This window comes from Rhodnius prolixus, unplaced genomic scaffold (assembly GCF_049639745.1).
Source record: "Rhodnius prolixus isolate KJV_2025 unplaced genomic scaffold, Rpr scaffold_8, whole genome shotgun sequence".
Lineage (NCBI taxonomy): Eukaryota > Metazoa > Arthropoda > Insecta > Hemiptera > Reduviidae > Rhodnius > Rhodnius prolixus.
The window spans coordinates 25,782,511-25,793,148 of NW_027411593.1; the positions used below are offsets into that span (position 1 = coordinate 25,782,511).

At 34.1% G+C, this 10,638-nt stretch overlaps 1 pseudogene; it reads left to right on the plus strand.

Moving 5' to 3' along the window:
* Nucleotides 1-7,187: 7,187 nt before the first annotated feature.
* On the plus strand, nucleotides 7,188-7,345 carry LOC141451586 (U2 spliceosomal RNA; annotated as a pseudogene).
* The last annotated feature ends 3,293 nt before the right edge of the window (nucleotides 7,346-10,638 follow it).

Genomic DNA, 10,638 nt, shown 5'->3' on the forward strand with positions numbered 1-10,638 from the left:
CTGGCTGTATAGAAACGTAGCGGTCCGTACTCTCCTAGTATTTTATCCTTCTGTGTTGTAATACCGTTCGATAAACCGCTTCGAATGGTTTCCACTCTTCTTATGTTGCACATTCTTGCCTCCAGATTTCATCACTTGTACTTTTAGACTCTAACTTGGTTATTTGCTAACTTTTAACTACATAATTTTTTAAATAAATTCCTATTTTCTTATTAATGACGTAACAATGATGGAAAATAAAACAGTGATTGAATATATACGTGACTCTTTTTTTTATACTTATTACAAAATACACCAGAGGAATTTTAAATTGCATTTTTACTTTGACAAAGTGCTGTTCTCAAAGCAAGCTCTTAAAACTGGATCACAAAGTAAATAAATTGTGTGACAAGTATTATTAGTACTCTGATCTATACTTACATATATGTGCTTAAGTCTATAGCAGAGCTAGCAATGAAATATGAATGTATTTAAAAGTTATAGAATGAATGCAAGAAAATGATTAGAGAAGGATTACGTTTAAGGATTTAATTTCGGTTAAGCTATAAGGATGGCATGAATATAGAGTACTGATCCATCCATTAGCTGTAGTTTACGTAAATAGTTGTATACAGTAGAGGGATGAATGAGTGAAGCGAATGTATTTATAAGTAAGAATGGAGAGTAAGTGATATTCTAGTGATAAGCACCTAGACGATGCTGGCTGTATGGCGAAAGCCACTGCCAAAAAAAAAAAAAAATCCATACTCACTTAAATGGCGCAACAACCCACTAACGTGTCAGGGCCTCCTCAATAAGCCTCCGCTAGGCATCCCTATTTTGTGCGGCAGCCATCCAGTTTTTGTGATGTCAAGTAATGAACTTGCGTCCGCGGCAACACCATCGATCCACCTCGCCATCGGCCGGCCAATCTTTCCAAGACTCTGGATGTCTTCTTTTAGCCCTCTCCAGAATATCTCGCCTTCTTCCATTCGAATAACGTGTCCTGTCCATCTTACTCTGATCTATAACTGTCTGTAAACTAACTCGCCGGTAGATTCTAGAATGGCTAGTTCCTGCACATTGCTCGAAACAGTACGTCTGGACACTTTGGATCCAAAGTTTATTTATTTAAATCAAGGTATTTGCTTTATTTTATAATAACACATACGCCGTTTTCTTGTACATTTGTATTCAGTATTATTTTTTGGAAGAATATTGATTTCATTTACTACTTTTTCAGTAATTCCCTCTATTTATTAAGCATTATTCATTTTAAAATTTGTTATAAATCTGCCTTATATTTGTTTTATATTACATTCCATTTTATGTAATGGTCAACTCATTGATATTAGTAGTGTGCTCAAAGCAATAAAAATTCATTCATTCATTATTACTCTCATTAAAAATAAGTTAAATTTAATTTAAAAATAAATTAAAATATTTTGTTTGCGTTTATTATGCTACAATCAGCGCATTAGCGCTCTAAGTAACAATGATACAATAGAGTAATACATGATTAGGTAACGAGTGGAGAAGTTACCCAGTAACACTCCAAAACATTAGACTGTTAGTCACTCTCTTCACTTGAGAGGAGATCACGTGGCCATTGTCTTTTAAGGCGTCTTGTCGGGTTGTCAGGAAGAGTTCTAGAAGAAAGATTTTGAACTAGAGGATTTATATGAGATTGCAGGCTGAAGTGGAGTTAAATTAAAGGATAAAATAAATTACTGCTTACTTTAAGACCATTTCTATCGGAAAATAAACATTCTTTCAGCACACGAACTTATTCTAAACGAAATTCATGTCAAAAACAGATATACATTGAAAAAATCTACGTCTGTAGCCAACGCTAAGAATTGGCTAAAACTTTTATTAAAAAAAAAAGAATAGTTCATATTGCAATCTATATACGAGTATAAGTATATAAATAAGTGAATATATTGAGAAGTTGGAAGGTCGATGGTACGAGAAAAGCATTTGGGATGAAACTCCCTGGTGATAGCAATCAGAATATCGGTGATGATTTTCAGTTTCAAGAGACTTTCGGAGTCACTCTGATTCATTTGTGACAAGGATTATCTGGAATGACATATAAGCGAGAGACTATCCAAACGATTAGAGCAGTGTGAGAGAGCTGTAAAGTATTTTGCCTTGGCTAGTCATTCGATATAAAGAATATTAATGTCAGTATGATGATTAAGGTTTTTAAAAATGGAAAGCAGCGTTAGAAAGTAAGCAGAGATTACAGTCCGTATGAAACGCAGGTAAGGATGTATACCACAACTCAAATCCGTAATTCTTTGAAGATATAAGAATATTAATGCCGGCATTCAGCGATCAGGCACAATATTTCACAAGTCGAAACAGATATTGCCCTATGCAGATGATGTTGATATCATAGGAAGGAAGTGAAATGGAAACCGCATTCCTTAAACTGGTCAGAGTTGCTGAGAAGGTGGGAATGGAATTCAACGTCAAAACAGAATCTATGTATGCAGTAGGGCCAGAAGAGCTTATTGATCGTTGGAATATAGGAGGCTTTGTACTGAAAAAGTGATCTCCTTCTCCTATTTAGGCACCATCGTTACAATGGATAACGATGTATCCGTAGAGGTGAAGAAGAGAGTGGCCCAGGCAAACAAATGTTTTTTTCGGGATCGGCCGACACATAAGGAGCAAACTTGTACCTTGGAATACGAAAGTAACCCTCTACAAGACGCTCATTCAGCCTGTTCTCTCATACGGATCTGAAGCCTGGGTAATAACGAAAGCCGATGCAAAACTGTTATTAAGCTTTGAAAGAAGGATTCTTAGGCGTACATATGAACCTACTAGAGAGGCGGAAACCTGGAAAAGGCGATCTTATGCAGAACTGATACACCTATTCCAGGCCCTGAACATGGTTAAAGTGGTAAAATTAAGTAGGTTGCGTTAGGGCATGCCATGTAATTAGAAGGGCGGTTAACGAGATGCCCAGAAAGGTATTGGAAGAAAATGTACAGCGCACAAGAAGAGTTGGACGCCCCTAGGTTACGATGGGTTGATGGTGTCAGCGAGGGCTCCAAGAAGTTGCTGAACACCCGCAATACGAGGTGTGGCTATTAAATATCGAGACTATTGCTACAAAACATTTTATTTTACATTTAAACATATTTTGTTATTATCACCTTCAATATAAACCCCTCTCCTATCACTAAAACGCTCCATGAGAATTTACCATTGTTCGAAACAGTGCTGGAAGTCTTTTCCTTTCACAGCTTCAACGGACTGAAATCACCTTTTAATACAGATTTGACTTTGGGGAACAGATAAAAGTCACATGGGGCCAGGTCAGGCGAATAAGGCGGATGGCCTAAAACTGGGATGTTGTACTTGGCTAGAAACGCCTTGACAGACAATGCAGTGTGAGCCGACACGTTGTCTTGATGGAGAACCCATGACTTGTTCTCTACAAATCGGGTCGTTTTTTTCCTTACTCTTTCTCGGAGTTGAGCAAGCACCTCACGGTAGTAATGTTGATTAATTATAATCGATATTTTCATCCGTTTTGGACGTGGAAGGGCGACCCGGGTGGTCATCATCTCAGACGTCTTCTTGGCCATCTTGGAAACGCTTGAACCACTCAAAAACTCGCGCACGTGATAAACATTCATCGCCAAAAACTTCTTTTAATAAAAGATAAGTTTCAGTAGCGGTTTTACCCAGTTTCATGCGAAATTTCACGACAATTCGTTGCTCTACTACATTTTTAGTATCATGTTTTCGGCAAAACGAAACAAATAGCTCTTACACAAACGACGGTTCCCGTCAGACAAATTTCTCTACAAACACTTGAGACGCCGCAATCGAAAGAGAAGACTTTACGTTGCACAGCTGTCGGTCGTTAGGATTTGGCGCATGCATAGTTCTTCTGTAGCAGCATCAGTCTCGTTATTTAAATAGTCACACCTCGTAGGAAAGCTGCCGCATTGAATAGAGAGGACTGGTGGAAGCGGATCGCCGAGACCAAGGCCTATTGATGGGCTGTAGAGCCGACCAAGAAGATAAGGATATTAGTACAAGAAATCTGGTCCTTTTAGTCATTGATTGTCTTTTAAGTATTGTGTGTGATTTCCTAGTCAGTTCTTTTCCGTCTGTGAAGTGGCTAAGTTCGCGCATCTAGCCTCTACAAAGAAGAGGTTTGTTGCTAAAGAATACAGGAGGAAACATCGTTGGAGTGGTAATCTGACACACCGGCATTTCTGTAAATTCAAGAAAAAAACTTTATCATTATAAACTTCATTAAATGTGTAAAAAAATACCTTCTACTTGAATAAAATTACTGAACTAATCATGAAAGAGGGATTCTAACTGATCTACAACTGATTGCCTCTAATCCTGTCTACAGTGGCCACCCTAAATCTGGTCAAAGGGGGAATTGTCCCGTTTGGTAGTTTTTCCCTCTCTCTAAATACTTAAGCCTACTGACCAGTATTTGTTTTGTTCAAAGGGTTACAATGTGATTGTAAGTGGGGTTCTAATAGCTAATGGTCCTGCTAGAATATTCTTGAAGAAGATAATTCCTGGGTAAATTTATAATTAGCCTTTGAGCGGTGACTGAGAAGTATTTTATAACATGTTTCAGTAGTGTAAAATACATGTATTCAAAGTATAGCGAATATAATATAATAATTTATTACAAACAACTATCTTTGTAGTATGACCTATTTGTGGATAATTTAAAAAGATTAATCCATTTTTTTACTACGATAATTGCTATTTCTGAAATCTGAGTTTCACAAAGTAGACACTAGATACCAAAAGCCCATAAACTTAAATACGTATAGCCCATAGACTTTTACAACTTTATTCGCTGACTACAGCGAAATCTATTAAAAATTAGATCGCAACAATAGTTCAATGAATCATATCTACAGTAATTCACAGAGATCAGTTTAATAATGATGTTGGCACAGACGTCAGTATAATCTGCTTCATTTCCTCTGCGAAAAATTTCAACACAACCTAGAATTACTAGTTAAGTACCCAATCTACCTTGACCATCCATCAATTTTATTCTAAAAAATGAAAGAAGCATTTTATTTCAAAACCAACTTCATTTTGTTTTATTTATAAAAAACATAATCATAATAAAATCTCACATTACGAAAAGAAATGAGTCGTGTTATGCTAGAAATGTTTATTTTTTAAATTGAAATCAAGCCTTTGTACACGGGCAGTAATAAACAAAAATTATTATTGTGTTTAAGAAACACAGATAAAGTTTAGAGTATAATCAACTCTAGATTATATGACGTAATATGAGATTTATTACGTTAGCATTTTCTCACAGACAATCTACTTCAGATTACTAACAGATGATCGTAAGGCTAAAAAAAATTGGTGCCTGCGAGTCTTGGTCTTTTTATTCGTATTCAGTTGTCAGTTCCATTCACCACTCGTTCATACTTCAGTTTATGAATAGTTACATTTACGTAATTTACATAATATTAAATAATGTATCTACTAGTGGAACCATTACGATTAAATTGCACGGATATTGAAAATAATATTCATGCTAATGCAATGCACATTCACTGTGTCGTTTAATGAAGTATATAGTTTTTTCCCGCTGATTCAGTACCTGATATAATAGTAAAACTGCCTTACAAACATAAATCATTGACTTTAACAGAAATAGTTGGTCATCCTTTATCTGCATTTTTGAAGAACACATTGAAGAGATGATTGATTGTAAGTGACTGAAAACGAGATCAATTTAATTGCTTAATTTGTCTTTATGAAGCAATGAAAATGAACGTTAAGTGAATCTGGGCCATTCTCTCGCAAAATAACATGCTTTTAGGTTATTTACTCTATTAAATACCCTATTATTCAACCACTGATATGAAAACTTTCTTTGTTTTTAAAGTTGCTCAGCTAACATTCGAATTCTTAATGGAACCACATAATGGAGAAGGTGATAATATGGGACAGTCTTTTTTTTTACTTTGCATATTTTGAACACTACTGAATTTAAAATCTACTCTGAAATAAAATCATAGACATATATTATTTGTCTTTGTGAATTTGGAGTCCTGAGTGGATCACAGCAAGGAGTGTGGAGTTTCACTGAAAAAGACTGGTGGTGGTGCCATATTGGGTTTTCAAAAAGTGTGGTCGTAATATGGGACACACATAATAATTATAGTTAATGTTCTCGTTTCTCCATGAATTGTAAAAATAAGCCTTAAATAGGCCACAAAACTATACTTTACACAATTATCGTACGTTAAGGATAAAAATTAGGGTGTAATCAGTTTTCTAGGAGAAATGTCAAGAAATCTTTGAAATGATCTCTTTAGGCCCTTTATAGTACCCTGTAGAGAAAAAATATTCATAAGACACTAGTTTCGTCCTCAGTGCCACTTTTCACACTCGTTCGGCAGACGATTAACGAGGTTGTTATATGGGACAACGCTGTCCCATAATACCACCATACGCCGCGTACAATACAACCTCATTTTTTTCCAATATACATTTATATTTGAAATCCATAATACTGCCAATTAAAACTCTCCACTTTCTACATTTTTAATGTCTAAGGGAAATTATTCTAACTTTCCTTGATATTAACCAAAAGCAGAGGAAAATCAACCTTAAGAAAACTTTTTAGCATTGACAAAATCAACACGGTCCTCTCTTGGACAAAGCTGCCACTCGATTAACTCGCTGCCTTCTGCAGCAGACAAAGCCTACCCCAAAGAGGTAGTAAGGCACCAAACACTAACTGGTTTCACAAAAACAGGGGTATCCCAAATTCCAACCCCGTCCCAAATTACCACCTTCTCCTCTACAAAGAAGGACAAATAATGTAGTATATTATCGCGACCAAAAATAGTGTAATATAGACTGAAATATTATTAGTTTAAAATTACTCCCTTTTGAGGCGCTTCAATTGGTTGTTCCCATTTTCCCCTATTCAATTTTCATTTATTTTCAAATAAAGTAAAGTAATTGCCTATTTTTTCAGGCGGGCTTTACGTCCAACTACCAATTAGGTGTCGTGGAAGGTAGGCGACTAGCAAACATAGTTTACTGTAAATTTCTTTTATTAACCATTAAATAAAATCTAAGGCCTAGGACCGGGAATCAAACGTAAGCCCACAATGTATATTAGCTTCACAGGCCTCGCCTCTAACCGCTCGGCTACCGTGGCGCCTATTATCGCTTCTCGGCCTTTTGGCTAAGATCAATGTGTAGTATCTGTTCTTATCAGCTTATTTTTAAATAAATCTTATTCGTATTCAAAGAAGAAGAAAAATAGAAGTGTTCCATAAAGTGCTGATACGAAATTTATTTAACCTATCTGTTACAATCCATCTAATCTTTCCAATCCAAAATGTAATCCCAAAAATATTGTTTTTCGACAATTCTAATCGCTGTCTGGCTGTCTATTTGTTCAATGACAATACGTAATACTTTGAAGAGTTACATTTGGTAAAAAAACAAACTTCTATATAGCGTCATGATGCACATTATTTACTTGCTAGTTAGGATTTACTGCACTGAAATTCTAAATTTCAAAATAAGATTAGCAAATAAGAATTTTATAAGAAAGTTTAGAAGGAGAACAAAGAACTGTTTACATTTTTATCTGCATAAATTATTATAACAACGAACCCTTGATAGATGTGAAATTTGCTAATCTTAGCCATAAAAGTTGTTTACAATTAGTAACTAGGTGTTATCACCGAAGGACCTTGCAAATGAGTTAATACAAGGTTAGATAAAAATGGTGAAAATAAAGTTAATTTTTTTTTTCTTTTTCTTTTTTTTTTAAATAAAATTAAATAAATAAAAAAATAAGATGTAATTACATCTAAAAGAAGTGAATTTAGAAATAGTCATAAATAAAAGAACACAAGAAGATTACAAAAATTAGCCAGTCATTTAAAAAATACATGACGTCGAATTGTCATTGCAAGATTAATATGTAACGATATTGCAACATGATTTAGTTATGTTGTAGATTTTGATGAGGAAGATGCAATCACTAACATTAAATAGCTGGATTGTAAAGATCGACGCTTTATTTATTTGAACAAGAATAGATGATAGAAAGGGCTAAGTTGGAATCAGATTGATTGGACTAATAATATGTGTAATAAACTCGCATAAACAACTAATACATTAAATTAATGAGTGAATTATAACTAATAACTAACTACATAAATGAATAATAAGTAATGGCCAATCGGAAATCAACTAAGAATGCTGACAACTTGAATAGAGCTGACCAAGACATAATATTAATGATAGACGCATTAATGAATCGAATGCCTTGTGTAGCGGAGTCCGGATTTTTGTGCAGTGCCCAGAGAGAGATGACGCAATAATTGGTCACTTCTGCCCTAGTCTAAGCAACGTCCTTACCGAGCCATTTTCAAATTTTATGGATTCATTCAAATCCAATTTTTTTTAATTTTAGCTACAATCGACCTAATCCAATCTTTGGCGAAAAAAGTATTAGATTGTCAGGACTATAGGTGATTTGCAGAGGATGTAGCTGTTTTAAAATTTTATAACTTAATTAATATGCAATTAAAATAAGCATCATTAGCATCAATAGGTTCTTGCCAACAAGAATCTATTAGATTTATCTCATCGTTAAAAATTTGTTCCTCAGGCTTCAATGAATTCCATGAATGCTTGAATTTTATTTGATTTTCTGTGGTGTAGGTACTATCAGCGAGAAAGTTATCCCAGATCCTTGAAGTCCTTAATCCTTTTGGCGAGCGTCTGAGGAACATAGAAGATGAAGAAGCTCAACATCATTCTGCGACGATTCAACTTTTGAACTTGATTGGTGTAACATGTAAGCGGACTTTTTCATACAATTAGATCGGACTATATCTGTTACACAATGTTGAAAGTTGGTGGGCTAATTCACGGTAAATTTTGTCAGTTTCTATGTAATGCCTCCCTTCATTGGTAGTTTCACTGCTAGTGTAAAGTATAAGCACTTTATTCTCCATTTTCTAATCAATTTTCCGAAGATAAGAACATTTGCTGTTCATCATTCGATCATTCTATCTATTCAGTAGATCGCTTACTTTCGTTAACAATCTCTTTTCAATTACTTCATTGATTTTGAATTTTCAATTAAATTGATTTTGTTTTTATTGATAATAAGTTGATTTTAAGATATTTACAATCTTGTTATAAATATTACTTTTTGTTGAATAAAATTTTAAATGATTAAAAATGCAAATATTGAATTTCATTCAGAATTCTCCTTGGAATATTTAATAAATCCATTAGTGTCTATTCTATGTAAATAGAAATCATAAATTTTAATTTCAATTTATAGGCAATGAGAAATTGATTTGCATGTCTTATTGTTGCATGTTTATTGAGCATAATTTCGAAATAAATTATACGCCTCAAACTATACTAGGGATATTATTGTTAATTGTTGTATGCATAATGCAGAGAATTATGTAAATATTATTAAAGTTAATTAAATAGTTACTATAATCAAGTTAATGTGTTAATTGCTAGTGTTTGTAGCTGTTAGTTGAATTTATTGGTCAAGTGTTGAATATAAAAGAAATCGGGAAAAGAAATTTAGCTAATAATTTCTGTTTAAAACGACTTTTAACGAGTCATCTTTTTGAATTCCATGGAATGAAATTTCAAAAGGCATTCTTCGATTTTACGTTTCTCATTTAACTCTTAAATTCTCACAAAACTACATACAAACTCTGGCCAGTCGAGAAGTAGATGATCTTCTGTCGTGTTTATGATCGTTTGATTTAAGCTACACAACTAGGCTCATACATGAATTAATTTAAAAAAATAAAATGATAACTTTGGCCTTAAAAATTTAGAATTTAAGATACAAATTGAAATAATTAACTTAATAACTAGAATATGGCAAAACCTCTAACATTCAAAGAAAACGTCATTTTAACATGCACACCAAATTGCCTATTTAGATATCTCTTTACATGGCTGATGGTATTGTATCGACACGGGGGACGATTCAGTGGCCACCTCGTTCACAGGATTTGACACCTATGGACTATTTCCTTTGGGGATACCTGAAAAACAAGCATAACATTCATAACTTTTTTCTTTCTTTCCTTATTTCTGCTTATCTAAAAGCATTTCTAAATCTAGGTGTATCAGAATCAAGCCAGGATTGCATCTGTAGATGAACTAAAGCAGAGAATAGTAGATGCCTGTAGCTCGGTTAAAGCCGAATCTATTTCCTTGGCAGTAAGGGACAATTGGCAGGAAAGAGCATGTCTATGCATCTCTAATGGTGGAGGCCAGTTCGAGCATGATCTGTAATGTTAATGAGGAGTAAAATTTATAATAAAATAGTACTTTTCTTCTTATTCAATCAAAAACCCGTTAAATATTATCATTTTGAAATTTCTTATAAGAATCTTGTTTTCATTCATAACTTCTAAAATATCGCTCACAGAAAAAAACCGTTCAAGTAAATTTTTCTTTAAAAAAATAGAGGAATCTATTTCTGAAATAAAAACCGCACCTTCCCATTTGAAAAAATGAAGTTGGTGCCTGTATCTCGCTTCTGGAAGCACTGAAAAAAAATTACAAATTAAATTTGGATTTCTAACAAAAAACTAAGGGAACACGTATTTC